Source organism: Panulirus ornatus, chromosome 6 (genome assembly GCF_036320965.1).
Source record: "Panulirus ornatus isolate Po-2019 chromosome 6, ASM3632096v1, whole genome shotgun sequence".
Taxonomy (NCBI): domain Eukaryota; kingdom Metazoa; phylum Arthropoda; class Malacostraca; order Decapoda; family Palinuridae; genus Panulirus; species Panulirus ornatus.
The window spans coordinates 4814995-4829992 of NC_092229.1; positions in this window are offsets into that span (position 1 = coordinate 4814995).

Below are 14998 nucleotides of genomic sequence, written 5' to 3' on the forward strand. Positions count from 1 at the left end.
AGCCCATCCCGAGGAAAGGAGACTGCTCTGACTCCTCCAAGAATCGCCTCATTGCTCACAGGAAGCTAGCTATATAGTGACACACGCCACCCTTGTTCCGGGATAGGGAGGATGATTATAAATACACATGCCACTCCAGTACCGGGACGAGGAGATTCAACATTCATTGACACATGCCACCACTTCATCAGGGCAAGTAAGTTGAATATACAGTGACACAAGGCACTCCAGTATGGGGACGAGGAGGTTCCATTATTCAGTGACACACGTCACCCTTGCAACAGGACGAGGAAGCTAGTTATAAAGTGGCACATTCCACCCCTGAACAGGACGGGGAGGCTGGTTATATAATGAAACCTGGTGGATCGTATCACTTTAGGCTGCTTGCCATACTCGCACTAGGACGAACCTTTTAAGATAACACCATATGTGGTCGCTATCTTATTTCTTGTGATCTATTCATATTTCAGATCATTTTTCTACACTGCTGAAGTGTAACGTTCTCGATTCTTTCAGTTGTTTTCTTTTATCCATTTTCAAATCATTCTTTGTGTTTCGTTTCTTGATGCTTTAGTTATTATTTCCATTGATGTCTGCTATGTTTTGTAGGTGTCGTTTCATCTCTCATTGCTCTCCTCCGTTGGTCGTTAATTCTACATTAACTCATTCTTCATTAGTGAGCTATGGATTCATATATGTTTTGACAATAGTCCATACGTTTCTTTTCTATTTTCAAGCTCTGGCACGAGCGAGATAACACCCTGAAAAGGATTATATTCTTTTCCCCTGTCAATACTTGACCTTTCCTTCAACTTCTGATACTCTAAAACCGACGTAGAATCGAACTGGTATACTTTACTTTGTTTTCCGTATAGATTGCGACAGGGCATTGTACTGACCCAAGGTGGAGACTTCTGAAAAAGCAGTAGCGGCGAAGATAAACTTGATACACTTGAGGTTTACGACGATTATTATCATGTTTCCCCTGAAGTGAAATCTGGTTTCGATCCGGCTTCGCTGGGCTCGCCAAGGATATCCTCGTAGAATAGTCAGGACTTGTTGCTGCCGACGCTACAGGCAGGCCAACTGACAGGTGTCCAGCGTTAACAACACACTCTGAAAAGCCTCATGTTTCTTTCTGTTTTCATATATCTCTCTGTCAACGTCTGTCTCAGTTTCTGTCTTTTCTGTTTTATCTCCGTCTGTGTTATTGATATGTATATACATACTCGAGTCAATTCAGTCGCAAAGCAAAATTGATCAATATTTATCACATATTCCCTCTTCCTCCTCAGGTAACTCTACCTACTACACGAAGCCATTCTCATGTAAAAAGAAAACATGAGAGTTTCGCCTCTCACTTCTAGCTTCCCGTCCCCATATATCTGTGACATGTCGTGCATCGAGTGTTCATCATGTCTTTATCATGTCTTCGCTTCATCCTGTCATCACGTCATCATGTGAGGCTTGCTGGCCTGTGTGTATGTATCCCATCGCGCTAATAATATCTTTTCCCCCTTCCCTTTCCAGAACCCTGCCAATACGTTATTTATCTCACATCAAAGATGGCTCCCCATCCCTCCTCTGTTTTATGGCTTTTACGAGGGCATAACTACAATGAGTATCAAACTCCCCCTATTTCCAGTCATATCCATGACAGTCTTAACCTAACTTCTTCCTACCGAAGAACTGTCTTCTTCACTACCCCTACTAATTATCAGACGTTCCATTTGCGCTTTGATCTCACAGCATCCAGTTCGTCCCTAAAGACACAGACCCACTTGGAGTCGATCTCTTTCACCAGGCCACCTCGTTATCTCTTTCACCAAGTCATGCTCGAAGGGACGATATCATCCCGGAATTGTTTTTCCATAGGTTGTTGTGTGAGATGACCCAGTGGAAGGAACTCAGACACGCAACTCATGGTCTAAGATGTGTTTCATCTCATTGCCATACGCAAGCTTTTTTTTTGGGGGGAGGGGAGGGGAGGGGGTGAAAGGGTGGTGTTAACACCACCTTCTCTCTCTCTCTCTCTCTCTCTCTCTCTCTCTCTCTCTCTCTCTCTCTCTCTCTCTCTCTCTCTCTCTCTCTCACACACACACAGTGTTAAGGCCTGACTACCTCGCCTGAACCCTTGGTCTGTGTAGTCTGTGTATCCATGTAACTCTTTTCGATAAAGCATTATCTATGTACCAGTCTGTGTGTCTGTATGTCTGTGTGTCTTTCTCTCGTATGTAATCAGAAGAACATCTTCGAGAGCACAGAATTTTGACAAATGAGTGAAGTAATTGTGTTCATGCATCGTCAATGCTTCAACGAAAAGCAAAATCATTTCGTGGAACTTTACTTTGCCCTGAACGCGTGTTTGAAATCTAACGTAACAGGTGTGATAAATAACATTTACTTAGTACAATATATCACAAAACTTCACGAAAGAATAATGGATGTATGACTTTGTATGGCGTAATTATGGGAGCGATAATGAAAAAGACAAAAACGCATCGGATACCATATCCTGATCGTCCATTGGAAACCAAATGTAAGAAGATCGAGACAGACCAAAATCATTTTATGCCACTCGGTATCTTGGTCAGACAAAACAACCTCTTTGCCGCTGGCCCTCAGCCAAGCTGCCTCAGAGATAACCATTCTTCCTCTCTTGTATTCAAAGCTTTTAGCAATGGCTGAGCTACGTGTGGGTATTGGGTTCTTGCTTCTTTTTATTCACTGAACTCACGCGTCATTTCCCGGCTAACTGAAGTCTCAGATAATAGTTCGGTGTCAAGACTAACTCCTCCAAGCGTCTGTGTTTGTGAACCATTTGGCTGACTGAATCACCGGCTTGACTCATCTCTTACTATCTCTTAAATCACCAGAATATGAGGTATTGTATGTTATATTCTTTATATTAACAATTATTATCCTTCCAGCGATGATTTTGCAAAAAAAGGCACAAACCGAACAATTTGCAATCAGTTTTCATGCGTCCGTTGTAGTCGTGAGCTAATCGCTCGAACACAATTAGCTTTTGGCTCATTTGTGTCGAGACCCCCGCCCATGAGCTACGTCATAATTTTCATAATTCAATCCACAGTTTCTTACTAATATCAAATAATTTGTGTATTACTGTACATTGTGCATCACTACACAGCACATACGAATAGAAAGAAGATTCACTAGGCTGCTTATACTCACAGAGGGTCATTACAAGACCCGAAGGAAGTCCACATGACACATTTCGAACAGTTCGAAACATTAGAAAGAAAACGTGAGAACTATGGCGACGGGAGGAGACGAGCTTCCTGCTGAAAGGGATGTTGTCGAGCTACAACTTCTCTTTATATTGGTCTTCGAGTCATCAAGTAACTTAAGTAATGGCCAGGGTTAAAAGAGGCGCGGACGGGACGTCTGGAGAGGAGAGGAACGCGTGTCCAGCTAAGGTCTAGCGAATCTTCAACCAGCAGTGATGTACATTGGCGAACTAGATATATTGAGACTTGATCATGAGAAATTCAAACGTTTTTTACAGATATTCTCTTCTTCCTAACTACAATATATCTATCTATCATTATATATATATATATATATATATATATATATATATATATATATATATATATATATATATATATATATATATATATATATATATATATATATATATATATATATATATATATATATATATATATATATATATATATATATATATATATATATATATATATTATCCTTGGGGATAGGGGAGCAAGAATACTTCCCACGTATTCCCTGCGTGTCGTAGAAGGCGACTAAAAGGGGAGGGAGCGGGGGGCTGGAAATCCTCCCCTCTCGTTTTTTTTTTTTTTTTAATTTTCCAAAAGAAGGAACAGAGAATTGGGCCAGGTGACGGTAGTCCCTCAAAGGCCCAGTCCTCTGTTCTTAACGCTACCTCGCTAATGCGGGAAATGGCGAATAGTTTGAAAGAAAAGAAATATATATATATATATATATATATATATATATATATATATATATATATGTATATATATATATATATATATATATATATATATATATATATATATATATATATATATATATATATATATATATATATATATATATATATATATATATAAATGGAAATAGGAACTCTAAATGTTTACAAGATATTTGGACATGAATTCTAACTCATGACTCCCTGTCTGTGCGTCTCCCATCTTCTCTATCCCAGTATTTCCCTTTATTCCCTCAGACGTTTACCCTCCTCCTGTTTTCTGTAGGTATACGACCATCTTCCAATATCTCATGTGGAGCATCGCCTCCATCACACGACAATCATACCTTCCTCCACCCACTCCTGAAACCATCTCTCTCTCTCTCTCTCTCTCTCTCTCTCTCTCTCTCTCTCTCTCTCTCTCTCTCTCTCTCTCTCTCTCTCTCTCTCTCTCTCTCTCTCTCTCTCTCTCTCTCTCTCTCTCTCTCTCTCCTCCATACCCTTTGTTCTCCTGGTTCATCCACTTTTAGCTAGCCACTCTCTCCCTCCCTCCCTCCCTCCTTCCTCTTCCTATCTTCCTCACCCTTGTGTACCTCCTCTTCCTCCTCTCGCATCCTGCCTCCTGCCTTTCTCCCTCTTCCCTCCTCCTGCCCTGCCTCAGACTGAGGGAGGGGGGAGGGAGGGAGGGAGGGAGGGAGGAGGAGGAGGAGGAGGAGGGATAAAAAAAAAAGACGGGGGTGGTGGGGGGGGGGGAGCAGGAAAAAGGAGCATTCCAAGGGATGATACAAAGGGCCACTCACCAGCCGGCACTCCGTCACCCGGGCCATTAGGATCCAATCGAACAATAAAAGCGATCGTGTCGAGCAACAACAAAGCAACGTTGCAGAGAATGATCTAAGCCTTTGTGTATCACAGTGGCCAGCCAGCCAGGGAGAGAGGGAGGGAGGGAGGCCAGAGGTCAGCTACTGCTCTTGACCTGCTCTGGGGGATTCTATCTATCTATCTCTCTATCTATCTATCTATCTAACTATATATATATATATATATATATATATATATATATATATATATATATATATATATATATATATATATATATATATATATTGTAATTACTTTAGAAGGTTTTTCTTAAAACTTCTGCAGCTTTTAGGCTCCAAGCGGCAGCAGGGTAAGGTGGGCTTCCTTGGGACGGTCCTGCACGAAACTTGTATCACCATTTTCTAAAGAAAAAAAAAACCTCAACAGAGACGGGTGCCTAAAGTATTTACAAATGGTACATATATTTCTCTTGTTTCAAGAGCCAACCTGTCTAATATTTTTTCTCCCTCCTATATACTTTTTTTTCTACACGATTCGCATCATCGTGGACGAAGAGGCTCTCTCTTATCTTCAGCTTCCAACCTGAGAGGCATTATATGTCTTCTTTACGAGTGTGGCCAGATCCATTCTTTTTTTTTTTTTCTTTTGAGGGGGTAGGTGGTAAAACTGAGTGGACAGATTCGACGCGGTGGGAGAAATGTGCTGTCATTCCCAGTTGGTGTCTTGGGTTAGCTGCCTTTAATCTAACCAGGATATATATATATATATATATATATATATATATATATATATAGAGAGAGAGAGAGAGAGAGAGAGAGAGAGAGAGAGAGGTCGCACGGATGTATTAGCTCCAGAAGTGTGGTTTTCTAAAAGGAATTTCCTTATTATCCTGGACAAATACAACTATTGATAATCTCAACACATTTGTCTGCTGATAAATTGTTTGGTTCGCAGCGTGTGTGAGGGAATGTCTCGATGAAATAAAGGAAAAATATCTTAAGATAGATTTCTCTCCTAGTATATCATTATCTTTATTGTTATTTCTATCATTATCATTATGGCAATTATCAATATCACAGTTATCATTCTTATCAATTTTATCATTATTACTATAAGTATTATTATCATTATCATCATCATTATCATTATCATTATCATTATCATTATCATTAATATTCAAAGGGTCTCAAGGACTTCAAGAACTTGAAGTCTGCGCTACAAATAGTAGTGGGGAAAAGATGGACTCCCTTGCAAAGTTCGACGAGATTGTACTCGGATGGTATAACCTGGTCGAGGGGAACTCTTCACTCGCGGCGTAACCACAATCAGGTGGAGTCCGGTAACACCCATCAGTGTAATCAAGAGAAGGGATAAAGAAGGAATGATTTGAATTTGATCAACATATTCGAATATATCATTTTAGGTTCACATTTCTCAAACCATTTTGATTATCCTTCTGTTATCACTTTGCTTTAGACTGACCTGATATCTTTTAATATTTTTACCACTTTAGGTTCACATTACTCAAAGCATAGCAGTTATCACATAGCTTTGGGTTATCTTGAGAATTTTAAGATATTCATCATCTTAGTTCTTCATTCCATGAACTATGGCAATCATCATTTAGCCTTCGAGATTTTTGAGATTTTTATGAACCAGTTGATATCTTCTATCCTTTCTGCAGAGCTTTGGCTTGACATCTCCGTTTACATCCACCACCGTCAGTGCTGCAGGTGGATAGGTGGATAGTGCTAAGGGATGGTAAAGACGTCCTTATAGGTTAGTGTCCTATCCCCAATACTGTTTGACGTGGCTATGGTCGTTGGCATTGCTGTTAAGGATGTACTATTCCGTTAGCATGACCACCATCCTGTGAACATCACCAGTCTGCCAACATCACCACCCTGTCACCATCACCACCCTGTCACCATCACCACCCTGTCAACATCACCACCCTGTCACCATCACCACCCTGTCAACATCACCACCCTGTCACCATCACCACCCTGTCAACATCACCACCCTGTCAACATCACCACCCTGTCAACATCACCACCCTGTCAACATCACCACCCTGTCAACATCACCAGCTCGAAAATCAACTTGGTCATCTTTCCTCCACAACTAAGGATTCCCGTCAAGCCGTCAAAGAAACACAGCCCCCACCTCTCTCTCTCTCTCTCTCTCTCTCTCTCTCTCTCTCTCTCTCTCTCTCTCTCTCTCTCTCTCTCTCTCTCTCTCTCTCTCTCTCTCCCTTTTCTTTCCGTCCATTTCTTTCACTCAGACTTGGAGGAGGAAAAAGTCTTTCCTTGAGATTCCACCTGGAAAAAGTCTGGGAGGTAAAAGTGTAGCGAAAGTCCTAGAGATCTTAAGGGAGGGTCAGAGAAATTAAGAATGACTTCTCCCCTCCCTCTCCTCACTGGCCCAAGAACGCCCGACATCCTCGCTTCTTGGTCTACCGTAAGATGATTTCACGGACGAGCAGGCAGCCGGGACCGGCTCCGCTGGTAGGTTTGCCCGGGGTGATGGCGATATATAAGATAATTTTCTTGTCCAACACCGAAAGGCCAGAGAGAGAGAGAGAGAGAGAGAGAGAGACCTCTTCTGTGGGAGGGTATGTCTCTGTGCCTCACGCCGGGATGAGAGGGTCTTGGCCTTTTTTTTTTTAATGGCTGGGTTGTTTGTTGTTGTTGTTGTTGTTGTTGTTGTTGTTGTTCCTCTGGGAGGCTTTGGGGATTCGGGTTCCAGTGGGTGGAGTCGTTGTGTTTAGGAGAGCTTTTGAGGAGGTCTTTTGTTCGTGGGTTTTGAAGGTGTCTTTTATAGCTGGGCTTTTGGATTTTTTTTCTTTCGCTGGTGGACTTTAAAGGAGAAGATGTCTTTGTGAGTGGGTTTTGGTTAAGTCTTTGAGGACGTAGCTTTGGAGGTCTTTGTCCGTGGGTTTTGATGTCGACTTTCTTGGTCTTTAAAGGAATCTTTGTGAGTGTGGGATCTGGGTTAAGTCTTTCAGGACGGGTTTTTAAAACAGTCTTCTTCTGTTGGATTTGTAGTGTTTGTGAGTTGACGCTGGTCAAGTCTTTGTGGACAGACCTTGAGGAAGTAGAGTATCTATGAGTGAGTTTTAGCTCAAGTCTGTATGGATGGGGTATGAGAAAGTCCCAATGACTAAGTTTCCCCAAAGTCTTTGTGGGTTTGGCTGAAAAGAGCTCTTGGTTGTAGACTTTGGTGGACTCCAAGTGAGTGAGAAGTCATGGAATCTTAGAGGGATTATTTTTTTTAAGAACTCTTGGTGGAGGGCATTGGAGAAGAAGACCTTATTGTCAGTCTTTAAGGGAAACAACTGAGAATGCTGTTTGGAGCTGAAGTCTTTGTAGGTGAAACAGCTGAGATTGCTGTTTGGAGTTGAAGTCTTTGTAGGTGGTATTTGAGCGAGGCTTTATAGACATGCCTTATGCCAAGACTTTGGTGAGCTGGACATTAAAGTGTTCGTCCGTTCGTGGATTCCTGTTGTCCTGAAGGATTTAGCAGCACAATGTCATAAAAAAGAAACCTTGACTTTCAGCTAAAGGAATGTTAAAAAGTTTTTTCGCAGCGAAAGGAATGTTAAAAACTTTTTTCTTTGCCACAGATATAAAGACACATTTATCCTTTAAGAAAAAGAAAATAGGTGAAAACTGGTACAAGAAATCCTCAACTGACTGAGAGTAAGTCAAGGGTCTCTTCTGCAACTGGAGATGATCCTGCGCTTGGCTGGAGTAAGATGTAATTCTAATTGACTGCAAAAACTTCATTCCTGCTTCCAGGGCTGATCCTTTAAGCTTAACACCAAATGAAGAAAATTTCTCTCTGGGAGAATCAGGCGATTATTTAAGCTTAAGTGTTATGGCTTGTCGTCTCGCTAATGCTTCAGCCGAGTGAGTTCAGACCTGCTGCTGCCCTGAGATATATATATATATAGTTTTTTTTTTTCCCCCAATCTTACATTGTGGAGATCCGGGAAATCATAGATGCTGCTCATCTTGGGTACAAAATGGCCGATAGGAGACACTAAATGAATAGGGTTGAGTATATTCCCCGCCATCGTTCACCACACTTGATGTAACGAAAGTAATTAGCAAGTAATTAAATCAGAGTAGGAGGTGAGCTTATTTACCCCTTGACAAACGTTTCATTAGCTACTGATTTCAGGAGAGGGTTAAGGTAGTTTGATTGTATAGTCCTCATTAATGAGAGGGTTCTGATTCAAAGAAGAGAGTTCAATGAATATTTGCTCTGAGATAAAAAAAAGGAAGGTAGTGAGAACACGTAACCTTAATAAACAAATGTATAAAGATATGTTCTAAGGCAGATATCTTCTCCTTAACTGTCCTTGAGATATTACATTATTTATCAAAATTTTCAATTTCTAGATGAAATCTCTCAGTAGCAGATGTGACATGTGGCTAGGATATCACTGAATACCCATAACATCTTTAAATACTTTGAGATAAGAAGGAAACATTCCTTAACAATATGAAACTATTCATTCTTTTCTTAGTAAAACGTTGATAAAAATAAAATGGGCGAACAAATTCAAAGCTGGAGAAATAATGCTATAAAAGATAATAGTGACCTTAAAATATAGGGTGAAATAATTTCCTTATCGTCCTTATATAACACGTCATTATGACCTGATTATTGGCAATATCAGTTCGAGTGTTTGACTCCTTGAACACGACGGTTCGACGTTTGAGTACGACGTGACGACCCCATGAATACTACGGTTCACCCCTCGGGTGCGATGGCGTGGCTTTGACCTGACCCTCGAGAGACGGGGTCACATTCCAGGTCATCATACCAAAGGGCTGAGCTCAAGGATCGTACTGTGGTGCTGAAGTGTCTTCCTGTAGCGCTCAAAGGTCGCGCCCTCGTGTCTAAGGAGTTAGATATTTGTGGTGTCAGGAGAAACATAGTCCGCCCTCCGTATATCTTGAAAGGCGATTCTTGGCTAAAGTTTTATTTTGGGTACAAGCCATGACGCTCTCAGGTGAAACCATCATACTTCTGGTCGCTGAGACTTGTGTTTCTAAGGGTGAGAGTACAAGCAACCCGCCTCAGTGTGCTTCAGGCTATCTTGAGGGGAAGGATGTTCTTTCTTAACTCTTCCTGGCTGCCACTTCACTTTGAAAATTTCAGTTCTGGGCGCTGTTTTGCTTGTTTGGATGTGTACACGAAAGTACATACATACACATGCAAATACTCATATATAAGTAGATACTAAGAGACTTACAGACAAATGCACACATACATAAGCACATGTACACTCATACACATATGCACATACGAAATGGACAGAGACACTAACAATTTGCACATCCACTTACAAACAAACACTCGTTAATACATACACACCTATGATACACATAAACAGACATTTACAGAAACAAATAAACACACACACACACACACACACACACACACACACAACACACACACAGATGGAGACAGAGAGACAGACAAACACAAACATACACACTCGCACTCACAAACCTTCACATACCAAGAGAAAATGAAAGGTAGACATTGAACATGCGATGGGAGAGCATGATGTGCCCGACACCTTCCATGACTGAGGAACATGACATGGGCGAGCGATGCTATGAATATTTCACCCTCACTAAATGCGAAAGATGAGTGAGACACGAATATCCACTCCGGAATACGGTTGTTAAAAATTGCCACGGTGTGAGGGAGGCAAACGCGCTTACCGATATAGTGGGATGAAAACAAACACCTCATACACACACACACACACACACACACACACACACACACACAGACTGCTTGAAAGGGTCTATGACGACCCATATAGGCTCCTGGTTCTGATGAAGTTCCTCCACATGTGCTGAAGAAGCACATGTGCAAATAAACATAAGAAGCCGCTTGAGATAATGTTCAAGATGTAGCTGGAGGAAGGTTAAGTGACAAGAGGGTGGAGGAGGGCCATTATCGTACCACTCTTTAAGAAAGGCGACATGGAAGTTGCGGTAAATTACAGACTTGGTCTGCAAACTACTGGACAAGATCATCAGAAAGCAAACAGATGACTGCTTGCTGCAGAGAAACTGCTTAAGTATTGAACAACACGTATTGAGGGATATGGGGTCGTATGCCACCTGTAAGGAAGCAATACCAACTGTTGGGGAGGAAATATCAGCTAGTGGGGAGGATTATCAACGGATAGGGTTGCAATGCTGGCTGGTGGGGAGCTAATGCCAGCTGGTAGTGTAGCTAATACGGGTTGATAGAGAAGGCAATGCGAAATGGTGGGGAGGCAACACCAGCTGGCGGGGAGGAAATATCCACCGACAGGGAGAAAATGTCAGCCAGGTGATGTGCAGGAAACATCAACCAACTGGTGGGGAGCAATGCCGAAGCATTTTTTGTTACGAAACTCTGAAGCACAGTCTTCTCCTAAACAACTGATGAGTGTATTTTGTTAGCTCTCCGACCGCACCGCAAAATTCTCGCCGCTCAAACAAACAAAGATCTTTAAAGAAGCACTTTTTTACACCTTTCACCACCCACTCCTTCCTAGCGCACACACGAGCCAGCTCACGACGCAAATAGGACCGTGTGTGGGTCGCTGGCGTTCGTCCATAATACGTGCTACCTATGCGTCCAGCCTGGGAATCACTTGAAACTAATTGCAGATCGTCGGGACATTGTCACGTTGTCAGCAAATGACCATTTCCACTTACGACGCCGGGCGTTGATCTCATCCCATCCTATGCTTTATTGGGTAGTTAACATCATCTGAGGTAAATTCTGGTTTAAGATATTGTGACACTACTGCCAGCCAAAGTGTAGCGTATGATTATAGATGGTTTCGTTATCTGAGTGAAGTTTATGTCTGTGATTTTACCACCGACGTGGGAGACTGTGGATTCTAAGCTGAAGTCGAGGGTAAGGCATGCAAACGCGCCTTGCTGTCATCTCTTTTAGAAATAGGTACTGAAAAATTGGGTAGATGTTTCCTTGATTAATAGCTTTTGACTTATAATGAAATCTATAGTTAAAAAACTATTGATTCCTTTATTGAACCCAGATATGGATGGTGATGTACGAAAAAAGTAAAGTGTTCTTCACATTTTCATCAAGACAGAAGAATTTTGGACTACAGTATTAATTCATTGAAAGAAGGATATTTCCTAGCGATATATGACCATTATTTGGGGGGCCCTAAACACTAATTCTTAAACCTTAGCTTGTACAAATTGCTGAATTAGAATCTTTTATGACATTTCAGACGCTTTGGACATACAAGAATAAGAAATGACTCCTTCATGTTTGTTGTGTGAGGCAGACGACACCATCAAACACATTTGCTAAACTGGAGGTGCTCGCGTGAATTTAAGCCAAACCTTTTTTCATGCAAACTCAGAATTTATAGGTAAAAAATATAGTAATACATATGATAAAGGCAAAACAAAGCAGCAAGTTCAGGGAGGTATAAAGAAAATTTGGGAAAATAATCAGAAAGGTTGCAGGATCTTTAAACTCTAAAAATGGTACTTGCATACTTTGGTAAAGTTGTGGGCAAGTTGAGAAAAATTTCTGATAACTTGGAACTTTATTTTTTCATTCTGTAAGATTATGTTATTTACTGATGCCTCAGAAAAGTAGTTAGAAACTTTGGAGACGCCTTGGTAAGGTAGGGGAAAAAGTTATGATTGTCAGGTTGTGGGACGTTGTGATGTAGATTTGAAGGTAAGTGTTCTCGGAATTGTCATGCGCTGGCCTGGTACGTGGTGGGTTTAAGAATGGTGTCCTACCATTCCCACGATGAACAAGGAAGCTATAAAACTCCCTGGATGAGGATCTATCATTAATCTCCCATTTCCTGGACCATGCGCTGGGATGAATACCTAAACCATACATTAGGACGACGACTCCGTAGGCCATACATTAGGACGACTCCGTTGGCCATACATTGGGACGACTCCGTAGACCATACATTAGGACGACTCCGTTGGCCATACATTGGGACGACTCCGTAGACCATACATTAGGACGACTCAGTGAACCATACATTAAGATGAATCAGTGGACCTTACATCGGTATGATTCTATGGTCCATACATTATAGTGATGGTTTCTATAGATCTACACCTTTGGGAGGAATGCCATTGTAAATCATAGGTGTGAATCCTTCTTCAGTGCTCCTTCAAAGTGGAAAATCTTAAGTATCCGGCACTCATTTCATTGTAAAGTTTCCGGTATCCGGATTCTTCCAACATCTCCCAGGACAAGAGCATATTGCCATAATCGATAACTGGGATCCATACGATCTCCTGACACAGAATATTCTGATTTCCCCTGAATCTTCCTTCCTGACGCAGAATATTCTGATTTCCCCTGAATCTTCCTTCCTGACGCAGAATATTCTGATTCTCCCTGAATCTTCCTTTCAAAAAGTCATGCTGGAGTAACAGCAGTCTCAGGTGGTGTACTCTGAAGACCTGAGCGAGATCGAAGACCTTATTAGCCAGACTTGCGAACGTATCTTCGCCAGGCAGTGAGGTCGAAACCCGTAATTACCACAACTGGGAAGTTCGTCTGCAAGTTTTGGAGGGAAGTTGTTGATAATTTTGGGATTGCTGTTACTGGAAGGTCAGGAGGCTGAGAGAAAAGGGGGAGATTCTCCGCAGGAACTAACTGGTAAGGGTAATGACACGCAAGAGCAAAGTTTGATTAAGGCGTTGGTTGGAAGAGGGGGAGCGGCCAGAGGTAGCTCTCTCTCTCTCTCTCTCTCTCTCTCTCTCTCTCTCTCTCTCTCTCTCTCTCTCTCTCTCTCTCTCTCTCTCTCGGAAGAAAGGGGATGGCGCCGACTTGTTCTTGGACGAAGGTGTGCGTAAGGTCGTGGCATCGGGTAAGTGCCCTGAAGACAGACGGTGGAGCATGATGAAACGTTGTGGTGTATGGATAGAAGGTAGAAGTGAGGGATAGAGAGAGAAAAAAAAGAAGAGAAAGAGAGGAAATACGTACTATACTGTACTGTAGAGATATGTAATGGGTAGTGTGGTCTGTCTGGGTCAGTGAGTGTTAGAGGGGATGATGCTAGGAAATCGTATGGGGGTTAGAGAAACTCGTAAGGGGGGGGGACTGTGTGTGTGTCTGTGTGTTTGAGAGAGAGAGAGAGAGAGAGAGAGAGAGAGAGAGAGAGAGAGAGAGAGAGAGAGAGAGAGAGAGAGAGAGAGAGAGAGAGAGAGAGAGAGAGATCAGCAGGGGCCAGTAGCAGTAGAGAGGCTGAGAGGGCAGACGTCAGAGTGGATAGCACGCACGTCTGGCGGGGATCTTCGGAGGGTTAGTTGGCTTTGCCCCTGATCCAGCACGGTCAGTTCTCCTTACTGAGAGACGCTGGATCTCCCTGGCGGAGGAGGCAGGCCGGGCCAAGCCGGGGAGGAGGGTAGAGGGAGAGGCGAAGACTTGGCCGGCAGGAGCGGCCGGGTTCAGAGAGAGAGAGAGGAGAGGTGGAAAGGAGAACTGAAATGAAACGAAAGGTGTGAAATAGATGGGAAGGGGAGACGATGCCCTGGACTGTAGGAGGTTTGGGGTTTGTAAAGGCGAGGCGGGAAGGAGAATTGATATAAACCGAAGGGTTTAGTTGGGAGGAGGAGGAGGAGGCGAAGCTTGGACGACAAGGGATGTGGGGTTTAGGAAGGAGAGGTGCAATGGTGAACTGAAATAAACCGAAATGTGGAACACAGAAACCGGGCGGAGATGTAACAATGCACTGGTATGTGTAGAGACTGCATACTTACCTACCTCCCTATGCACCTACCTACCTACCTGCCTACCTTCCTACCTACTTACATACCTACCTTCCTATCTTCTGATCTACTTACCTACCTACCTACCCACCTTCCTTACAACCTACCTACCTACCTACCCACCTTCCTTACAACCTACCTACCTACCTACCTAACAACCTTCCTAGAGAGAGAGAGAGAGAGAGAGAGAGAGAGAGAGAGAGAGAGAGAGAGAGAGAGAGAGAGAGAGAGAGAGAGAGAGAGAGAGAGTAAACTAAACACCCCATGCCCTGACGGTACGGGGATCCAGTATTCATCACCCTTGTGTCACTGGTACCCATTTACACCCCTACGTTCAGTCCTCCTCATTCCTCACCCCGTCATGCACTCATTCCTCTCACTGTCATGC